We start from the raw sequence: 11,274 nt of genomic DNA on the forward strand, positions 1-11,274 counted from the left end.
CTGACCTCTCAACTACTGCTACAGCACTTTCCACGCCAACATCCTTCCCCTACATTGTATTTTTCTTCACCTATTTTGTTTTGTTTCCCCAAAGGTTATTCAGTCTTACTTGAAGACACTGCCCCAAATACCTGCACAGACTCCCTCACTAGCCTTTTTGTTTAGTGATATGTCAGATCCCCGGCCCAGTGGTTCCCATGCTTTATTTTAATGAGTAAACTGTGCATCAGAGAATCCAGGTATCAACTCCAAGGTTAACAGCTTGCATAAGTGAAGAAAGCCCCGCTTTGAGTCTCTGCCTATCTGCAACACTTACAGTCTATTAAATTACCTTCTCCTGTGATGCCTCAATCCTCATGGGCCTACATATTCCAACTTCAGCCAATATTCAAAACCCTTAATATTGTACAGCAAACTTCGCTGGGAGGTGCCTTATTCCTTCCAGTTCAAATTCACTGACAGGCTTAGTCTAAGAAGTAGTGGACATTTATTTGATATTTCAGCCCTTCTAATTGGCTCAGGAGTAAGTCCATGACTTACCCCTGCCCCCAGCCCAGTCTGAGTCTTTCAGATCTCCTGGCAGGCTAGTGAGGAACATATTTTGGGATAAAGGAGCTATCAGAAGCTAGGCTATACAAAAGGTGACTCTCCCCAGATCTGTATTTTGGCAAATTCTGCCCAGTATAAGTAGTCTTTTTATTTAGAACATTAGGTTTAATTAACCCCAAAGATGACTTACACTATTTTTTTAGTGATATATCCTTTCATGCAAATACAGTATATAAAGGAAAGATCAGACTCAGTGCCTCTCTGATTTAAGGGGGCAAGAATAAAGTATGGGATCAGAAGTGAGCATGAGAAGTTGCTGGTACCTGACTCCTTGGCTTTCTGCTACTGTCAGAGAAACTGAAGCTGGAGTAAGTCATCTACTCAAGGTCACACAGTTTTTCAGAAGCCCATATAGTTAGCTGTTAGTTGAGACCAATAAATCTGATGCTAAAACACACAGGTTAATTTAACACATATCCTGCTTCTTTACCTGGATGGTAGGCAGTACAACTAGCTTTTTTACTCTCCTACCTCAGCTGATCCTGAGAAAAGAATTGTTTCTCCCAGTCTTCTAGACCCACCCCCCTGATTCCCTCCTGGTACACATCGGCTGCTGCCTACAGACTGGGTTGCCTAGCAACCAAGCTCTGCAGGCTTCCTAATAGACCAAGGCTTTTCCTTCCAGTCCAACTGCCGTACTAATGTTCATTGTTGACAAGGGAGCAACTCCCTGCCGAGCATATGCTGTAATCTGGAAGCAGGTTTGGGGTACTTGGTACCAGGAGCTATGGACATCTCTCCTGAAACTGGGAGGAGGAACAGAACCTTGAGGTCCAACTCATTTTATCGCAAGAACTATTTCCAGCATTGATAGGTGACTATGCATATATATCAACTTGGTCACTCATCAGAAATTATATTAGAGGAGGCATTTTATTACAGTAGAATCTGGATTTAGTGAATAATTCACATCGTCATTTGGCTCATGCAAACCAGAAAAAAATCCTCTAATATTGCAAGGCTTACAACCGCAGAGTCCAAAATTATCTCATCTCTCTCAGCTAAGAAGCTCAGATTTAAGCTTTGTTCAAACAGAAACCCTCCAATCTATAATTTGCTCATCCATCTCACTAGATCCTAACACTGAGCCATCAACAGGGTCAGCAGAAAGTGGGATGATATTTCCACTAAACATAAAATGAGGTGACTCACCCAAAGAGCAACAAGGAAAAGGAGACAGAGCTGGTTCTTCCAAAACCAGGTCTTCAGAGGCCTCTGACTCCAGGTGCTTTTCAACTCTGGGATTGATGCATTTTTACTTTGGAAAATGACTTGGTATTTGTGGTTTGCCTGCAAAGAAGGGAGAGCAGAGGGTCATTTTCTAAATTAGTAAAGAGCTTGGAGAAATGTAACAACTTATTCTGGGTCACTCAGTAAAGCTGTGACCCTCTTATCTTTCTGAATTAAGGCAATCAGTTGTTAAATGCTATAATACTAATCTCTCTGTGACTTTATAAGACAGTACATGAATGTATTTAGAAAAATACAAAAGCAACTAAATTTCAGAGAGGATTGGTAAATGCAATGAATCCACATCTCTCTTGTTTTCTTAGGAGAAATTGAGGCAATAAACTTAATGAAGATAGTCATTGTGTCTGTTTCCCTCACCTTGATGCCATCTGTAGGTCTGTACAAATCCTGACACATGAGAATCATACCATAAATATTTATAGAATTAAAGGACACAACTAAAGAAAAAGAAATAAGGAACCAGTGTGTCACCCAATATAGCTAAAAGAGATTGTGTTCCAATTCCTACTTTCTATCTTCCAGTTAGACTAATATTAATATAACATCATTTTAGGTTCAAAAGCGGACTTCTCTGGCCTAAATTTAGAGCCAAAGTCTCAGAATGCTTTCCTGAAGAAAAACTAATTTTCCTTGTGAAATAAGACTAGGTACCCAACTGAAAGGGCAGAGCCCCTGTAATTCATAGTAAGAAGAGGAAGAAGTTTCAACTAAACCAGAAATATCCTTCTAATCCTCAATATTTAGTCTTCCCATATTCAAATATTACTCCATCCTTGAACACAATGATAATCAAAGACATTTTGATTAATTTGCCTTAAAAATAATGGATTACAGAGCTAAGTAATCACAGCATGCAGCCTTGCAGTCAAGAGCATACAATTTAGAGTAAGACTCACACAGGGTAAAGGCCTTCCTTTCTAATTGGCTCTGTGACCCTTAGGCTTCTTTGACATTTCCTAATAGGCAAAACAGGAATGATCATGGCGCAGTTGTAGATACTTAATGAGCTAATGCTTACAAAGCTCTTAGCTCAGATCTGGCACATTGACCTCAATAAATATTTGTCATTCATTTCAACGATGATAATAATTTGAATAAAATTTGGCTATATGTGTGAGTTTTTTTTATGGGTCTGGGTTCTTTGGCCAAGGTCCCAATATATTCCAGACTTTTCAATCAACTAATGGAAAGAGTTCCCAAGGACACTTCCCGGAAATGTGGGTTTAAGCCAGCATTTAATGCAATTTAGCACCTTTCTAGGTTCAGGGAAGAAATTCCACAGGAACAGCAGTCTAGACCTTATCCATGAAGGAGTTTGCTGCCACTTCTCCACGAATTCTTTTTTCTTCCCACCCCCACCACCTGGAAGGAGGAGCTATTCAGTACACACTGTTCCTGCCTCTCGATATTCTGGATGGAACACACCATGTTTTTCCATCACATGCTAGATTCTTCTGACACCATCTGTTCTGTATGCCCACAGCATACAGTTTGCCTTGCTGTCACAACTCTATTTGAAAATGTCGAGAAGAAATGTGATGAATGTTATTTACTTACTAACGATCTACCACTGAGTGGTAGGAATTTGGGGACTGGCTAACCATACAGGCCCTTGGAACAGTGGGGTTTTATGATTAACCTAATATGTCACAGAGATTGAATAACAGAGATCAGGGATAATTCTAAAGCTTTTTAATCCAGTGAAGACTTGGTGCTATTGATCCTACATTATATTTCATTTACTTTGCTCTTAGTTCCCAGTAGTCACACTGTTGATCACTGTCCACACGTCACAACACTTAATCCTTACAGCATCCCAACAAGAAGGAAAACACTGTTATCTGTGTATGTAGTTGTGAAACTAGCAGCTTGGGGGAAATGAGATAATCTACAGCATTGGGACATAAAAACGTTGCAATGTGAATTCAAGCGGTATGTCCTCAGACTCTTTCTAATAATAGTAAACAACCAATTGGCTTGTACTCTCCTGTCCTCGTGTTAAGGCTCCTGGAATTACAGTTCTATTTTGATATCAATGCAACCTCATATTGAGTGGACACTATGACTTTGAATATGCACAATAGATGCTCAATAAATATCACTTATAGATGGCTGATCAAATGGAAACCATCAGTAGAGCGACCAAATTATTTATCATCCAAATCAGGGCATGTTAGAATGTGGAAAAAGCCCTTACTAAAAATTATGCTAGGACAACAGTTATAAACAGGGTTTGTCTTGGCAAATTGGACCACATGGTTGCCCCAGTTACAAATGCTGTTCTACTATACTCATTCAATGTCATGAGTTTTTCCTGAGATAAAGGTTAAGAACAGTTTTCAAAAACAGGTAAATTGGAGCGCACACACACACACACAAATGGAGCCTTTCTAACCTAAACACAAACCCAGAAACAGATTATCAAAAAGACAACCTGGATGTCACTCTGATTTTGTTTTCCTTTTTATAAGTGTTTGTAATTTTTTTTTCCAATCCTCAGCAGATGCTACCTGATCTGGCTAATGTCATTCACATCAAATGCATTCACTGCCAAATGCAGTGAGGTATGACTGACACCAGGAAAGATGATGAGCAAGAAGAATGGCAGCTGGCTGTGTTTCCCTCTTGTAGAATTTTAATGAATCAAGGAGCATCCCGATGAAGCACCTCAGTACATGCTAGAAGCCAGGCAGAAAGCTCTCATCCCAAACTGTAAGATCCGAGAACCCTGAAGTGGGCTCCACTGTCGTGAAAGGGTGGATGGGTCCTGGACAGAAGATGTGGGCTGGGAAGTACAAAAGGTGGCTTCAGAGAATCGTAGATGGGGCCTAGGAAACCTGTGTTCTCTCTCACTTGTTTTGTGAGTTAGGCAAAATGTTTGCCTTAATTGAGATGCTATTTAATACTAATAAGAAACATAGGCCAAAGCTATTTTAAGCAAAAACAATTTTTAAACAAGCTTATTTCAAAGATCCAAAGGCATTTCATGGAAACTAAAGCCAGGAATACAACAGGGTCTCTAAAAGCCAGGTAGGGGAACTGGAGAGCTGACTCCAGGGCTCATGCCTCTTTCTCTATTGCTTCCTTCTGTGCATCTGCTGCTTTCTCTTATCTCTCTGACAACCAGCTTTTGTTTTTCTTTTTCCCCCAGTATGACTGATGGAAGACATAATAATCCAAGTTTTCATGTAATATGTCCAACCACAGGAAAGATTGATCTTTCATTCTCCTTCTGATTTTCCTGTCTAATTCCCTCCTGAAGACCTGGTGGGCAGAGTTAGTATTAAGCATCTGCCTCTCACCCCAAAAGTATGAAAAGAATACTTGTCCATGAATTTTAGATACCATGCCCCCCAACTCCCATGACCTGATAGACAGTGAATCAGTACCTTTTGCAAAGGAACTGTTTGTGAGCTGACACAGTATTTTCAGAGGTATATATTTGCTCATATCACTTTATTTCCGCAACAGTAAACCTGACCTCCCTTATGAGCCTTAACAAAGACCATGTACAGAAAATATCAGTGAAATTCAAAGGGCTTTATATATATCAGACTCTAGTTTAATATAAGTCAACCTGTGAGTCAGATAGAAAGCAGTATTTTGGCCCATGTCTCCTCCCTCCCCAAGATGTAGTCCTCCTTTCACCGACACCTGGCAGATCACTGTCATTCCCAGAGAATAAGCTTTCCCAATGCAAATGTTGTGGGCTTAGAGTTCCTTGACAACCCAAAATTCTCTTCCTCTCCAGGTCGGTAATTAATTCCCTTATTTGCATTATGTAAATGTACCTTGTAAAATTTCATATTCATAATTGTTATCATTAATAAACTCAGTTATTTTTCTAACTGAGCTCTGAGATACTTAATTACTAGCACTATAAACAGACCATATAAGGAGTACAGAAAACATGAATATTTAGTGATACTGACAGATTTTGTTTATGACCTGCTGTGATTAATAGTACTATTAATTTTATCATGACAATTTGTCAACATGGGTACAAAATATGAAGAAAGGAAGCCTCCTTCATTCAGAACTTAACTCACTGAGGAATGCTACTCCACAAGGAAAGGGTACACATCTCACTCGAGCCCTGTGATAAGAGGCAATCAAAGACCACATCACAACTGAGGCCTGCAGGGGTATGGATAAGGATTCCACAGGGATGGGGTTAGAAAAGGGCTAGAATGTGAAATAATATTTCACAAGTATTTTGTTGATATATCCCTCCATCGATGTCTGATCTGCACACTGCCTCCTTATCAACCCTTTATAGAAATGACTTGGTGTAAAAAGCATCACAGTCTAATCCTGACACCATCACTTATAGCCCTTGAAATCCTCACTTTTAAAGGGGAATTATTATAATGCCTCCCTGCCCAGATAGAGCTGGCAGAGTGAATGCTTTGCAAAGGAGCATCAGAGAAAAGTTGAGAGTCAAGATTTTACCCAAGAAAGCCTGAAATGATACACGTCTGGGGTAAACATGAGCTATTGTGCATAGATTTGTTGAGAAACTGGGTAGAGACATCCTGTGAACACAGATTGCTGAGTCTTAGTACAGTATGAGAGAGGGAAGCTTGGGGAGATTTCAAAAAATAGTGAATGAGAAGGAGGAGGAAAAGGGGAGCAGGGCAGACTTGAATAGGGTGAATTTAAAGACAACATCAACTTGGGAAGTGGCTGGTCATTATGCTCCCAAAGGTGCACGTGTGCAAACACATGCACACAGAGACACATAGTTATCCATTTCCTCCACTCACACATCCTACACACAATCTCACCTTCCTTAACTCAAGTGTCCATATGTACATATAAATATGCTTCCGTACCCGGCACAACACACACCACGCTCTTTCTTTTCTACGTATTTTCTGTCATCCACGAGAGTAGCAACAACATCTCAGCAAAGCTGTCTGAAACAAGAGCACACAAATGCTTTAATTACAGACACAGAGACAGAGGCTGTCTGACCAAGAAAGAATGAATCAGAGAGAAAGACCTAATCAAATGGCAGCAGAAAGGTCAGCGTGACCGACTCCTGCTTCCTAAAGCAATTGGTAATTTTCCTGTAATTCTGTAAATAGAATTGAAAATGAAAGAAGCCAGAGTGGTGCCCACTTTGGGAAGTATATTTAATTGACATATTTACCAAATGGTTCTATTCAAATGTTACCTCAAGTAGAAAGATATCAAAAGCATAAATCACAATCCTCCTAGATCCGTCTCCCTCACAAATGCACATAGGAATCAACTTGGACACAAACATGGAAATGTACAGTTGAACATCTATAACGATGAGGCCTAACAGGTAAGGTTGCAAACTCATTCTAGAAGAAGTGGTACACACTGCATTGCTGAATATCACTCTGCTCACTTTTGAAATACTACTCTTAGGAAATAAGGTACCGATGCCAGGGCCTAGTCAGCCTTCAAAGCAATTTTGGAGCTCTTCTGGACTGACCATCAGAGCTGTCATCATATTACCCTTAATGTCCTTTCAATCTTTCCCTTATCTTTCTTTGGGTAAAGAAGAAAGATAGCAGCGGCCAGGTCAGGTGAGTAGGGAGTGTGTTCCAATAGAGTTAGTTGTTTACTGGCTAAAAACTCCTTCACTGACTGTGCCATGAGAGCTGGTGCATTGTCATGATGCCAGAGCCCCTTTTTGTGCACACCTTTCTCATGCCAAGACTTTAGTTAAGATTTTCCTGTTTCTCTATTGATGTTTGGTCTACTGTGCTTCTCACAGTCAGCTGATGATTGATTTTGATGCACAATTCAGTGAATTTTTGCAATGTTTCATCAGTTCTGTTCTGTACTAGCTGTTCTGACTTCTCTTCATCAGTGACACTTTCTCTCCCTCAGAAATTCATGTGTACACTGCAGTTTTCTTTATGGAATTATCCCCATAAACTTGAACTAACATGTCCCTGATTGCACTTCCATTCTTGCCAAGTTTAACGGGAATTTAATCTTTGTTCATTTCTCTAATTCAAGCTCCAACATTCTCTCCATGACACACAAAAACACAACAATGAATGCCACTCAGCAAGACGCTGCCACATGGACATGAACACAACTGTGAGACACAGACATACCAAGGTTACAAAACCTTACCTAGCTGTTTGTACAATGCCGCCAATGTAAGCACATGGTGGCAAGTTCACAAACTTAATTGTCAGACCCTGTATCAAGTAAATTACACCTAAGACTTATACCCAGCTTTGAGTTGTTATTAAGTAAATAAGCTTTTAATAACATTTCTGAAAGTGGAACAATGAACAGGAAAGGGTGACTAAGTTGACTGGAGAACTACTAATTTTGTATAGATACTATTCCCACATTTTTACATTATCACATTGAATCCTGACAATTCTACAAAGTAGGTACTAATATTACTACCATTTTATAGATGGGAAACTGAGACATAGAGAAATTAAATCTTATGCCGAGGAAATGGCATAGCTAGAATTTGACCTGAATATGGAAAAGTGATTTTCCATATTCAGAACAATTCAATAGAGAGGCAAAGGACAGCTAAAACCTCACCATTTAAACAAAGTTCAGTAGTTTTGCTGTTCTACCAGACCACGAATAAAATAATATGCTCACCTCCCTAAAATAAAATGATGCTTAATACTGAGCATTGATGTGAAGGAGTGTGTTATATTATTAATCTCTATAATAATTTTCAGCACCCCTGTTAGAGAATATATGCAAAGTCACTGAGATATTCTGAAAAGATCCAGAACTATTATTCAAAGCTGCTAATGCCCAGCTTATTTTTAATATGACCTCCAATTTGCCATTTGGAAGATAGAATTAAAGTATTTTTCTACCTCTCTCTCTTTTTTTTTTTGGCAGGCCCAGGCTGGATTTGAACCCACCAGCTCTGGTGTATATGGCTGGCTCCTCAGCCGCTTGAGCTACAGGCACCAAGCCTTTCCTCCTCTCTTGACCAAGAGTCTATGAGCAGGTGACTGGCAGGGAAGAGGACTGTGAGCTATGACTGTGGAATGGCTTGCCCCTCAGCCTGGCTTCATTTGAATCATGCACTCAAGAGGCAGAATTAAGCAGCCATGGAGATTGAGTTCACTAAACAGGAAAAACGAGACTCCCAAAAAAAAAAAAGAAAAAGAAAAAGAATGTTTATATATATATATATATATACACATACACACAAAGCTCCAAAATAATGCTATACACACATACACACACACACACATATCCAATGTAATCTAAGGCTGTGTTAAATAGAATAGGTATTTATTCCCTGCCATGCTCTAAGAAAGATTTAAGAGGACAATAAACAATATGGTCCAGAAACGAGCAAATGAAAATCTCAACTCACACAGCAGAGAGAGTCCTAGATTTCATAAAAGTACATCAAGAGGTCATTCAGTTAGGGTGACCAGAGTGATGATGGAGCACAAAATAATGGCATGTGTGGATGAGGATATTTACTCTTCTACCTAGAAATTGAAAGGTTTTCCATACTGAACCTCAAGCTTTTTTAATACAATTTTGGGGAACAGAATACAGCTGATAGTTGAAAGTTCTAAAACCTGTCCAAAAGTGAAAAATGATGCCTGTGAAATAATGAGTATCACTGGTAACAGAGCTATTCAAGTAGAAAATTTTTTTTTCTAAGAAAATGAGAAACAAATATAGTAAGTTGACCACCCAAGGCACCGAAACAAACCGTCAACATACAAAAGTGGTCAACATAAGGAACTAGGCCTACCGTACTGATAGGGACATGTGGTGCACGTCCAGTCTAAGAAAATTAGGTCAACTTGGGTGGTCAATGTAGGGTCATTGTAAGGTGGTCAATGTAGAGAGGTGGTCAACTATGGAGTTTCTACTGTATATTATCAGAGAAACAAAAAAGTTGTATAAAAATTATGATTATGATTATGTATAATCATAACATAAATTATCAGAATATTTACATGGTTAGAAATAATATAATAACACAATCAGTAACAACTAAAAAATATTATGAAAATAAAAAGTTGTGAGAACTACAATGGTGGTTATAAAGTGTTCAGAAACCATATCAAGAAGTCAATACCAGATATTAATAAATCAAGAAATATAAGAAATAGTGGGATATAATAACTACAGTATTGACAAATATGGCAGCTAGCATTAAAAAGTTAAGATTTAATTTTAATTAAAATCTTAAAAATAAAAAAATTAGACATCTAAAAGTCATAACCCACTCCTCAAAATCTCCCTTTTCTTGATCTCTACCACCACCCATTTACCTTTCCATCCATTCTACAAGTATCATCCCTAGAGAAATTTTAAAATGCAAATCTCATCCTTTCCATCCAAATCCACATAGACCTCTTCAGGGGATTCCTATTGCCTTTGACTAAAATCTTCCACAGGCTTAGAAGGCCATGTGTAGTTAAGTTCCTGCATTCTTCCTACTTTGTATCACTCTACTCTTTCCCTCGCCTTTTATGCTTCAGCCACACCAACCATGTTCTTTCAAACACACTGCCCTCCCTGTTATACTGGGGCTCTGATATATACTATACTCTGTTCTCTAGTTTCAAAACATTCCCCCCTTCCAGTTCCCATACACATACCCCTTCCATTTCACAAGGTTATGTCCTTTTTCTTTTTCAAATAAGAAAGCACATTTTTATAAATCTACTGGTTGCCTAGTATCAGATGACCAGAAAGGACTTTTTAAAAATCATGCATTTAACAAACTCAGAGTCACATACTTTGTAAGTTATCTTTCCATCTTTAATATGCACTAGTGTGAAAAATGTTATGTTACTTTGCTAAACAAGTAGTAAATTGGGCTAAGAGGAACTGAAGTTTTATATAAAAAGTTATAGAGTTTTTGACCACAATTAAGGAGAAGAAAAGTATGTCACATGACTGAATGGATCAAGTTATCTAAAGATACTATCTACTTCAATCATCATAGGATATATTTTTCTTTTATTCTTTCCTACATAGGGATAAAAAAATTCTCCATACATACAGACTTCTGAGCTTCTCAGCTATAGATTTTAATGTCAGCCATTCAGAAGACTGGACAATAGAAAATCATTTATCATTGGTATGGCACAGTAGCACAGCTCCTTTGAAAGGAGCTTCAGAAGCAATCTCAGTATCCCCTTCTTTTTTCTCTTTATGAATCCCACTAAGTCATTTTCCTTATGAACCCACCTGATCAAGGTATTCAAAATCTAGTTAGTGACCACACCACCCCTACACCAGTTGAATATCTTCTATGGAAAGAAAAGAATAAAGGTTTTTTAAAAATCTATAATTTCCAGACTTAAAAAAGTAAACAAATCTTTGTATTTTCAGAAGATTTTATATCAGATTGCCTTTGCTTTGCTGATACAGCAGTAGATACAATAGCTGTGTGGGACAATTTTC

Source organism: Otolemur garnettii, unplaced genomic scaffold (assembly GCF_000181295.1).
Source record: "Otolemur garnettii isolate 467f Iridium unplaced genomic scaffold, OtoGar3 scaffold00003, whole genome shotgun sequence".
Taxonomy (NCBI): domain Eukaryota; kingdom Metazoa; phylum Chordata; class Mammalia; order Primates; family Galagidae; genus Otolemur; species Otolemur garnettii.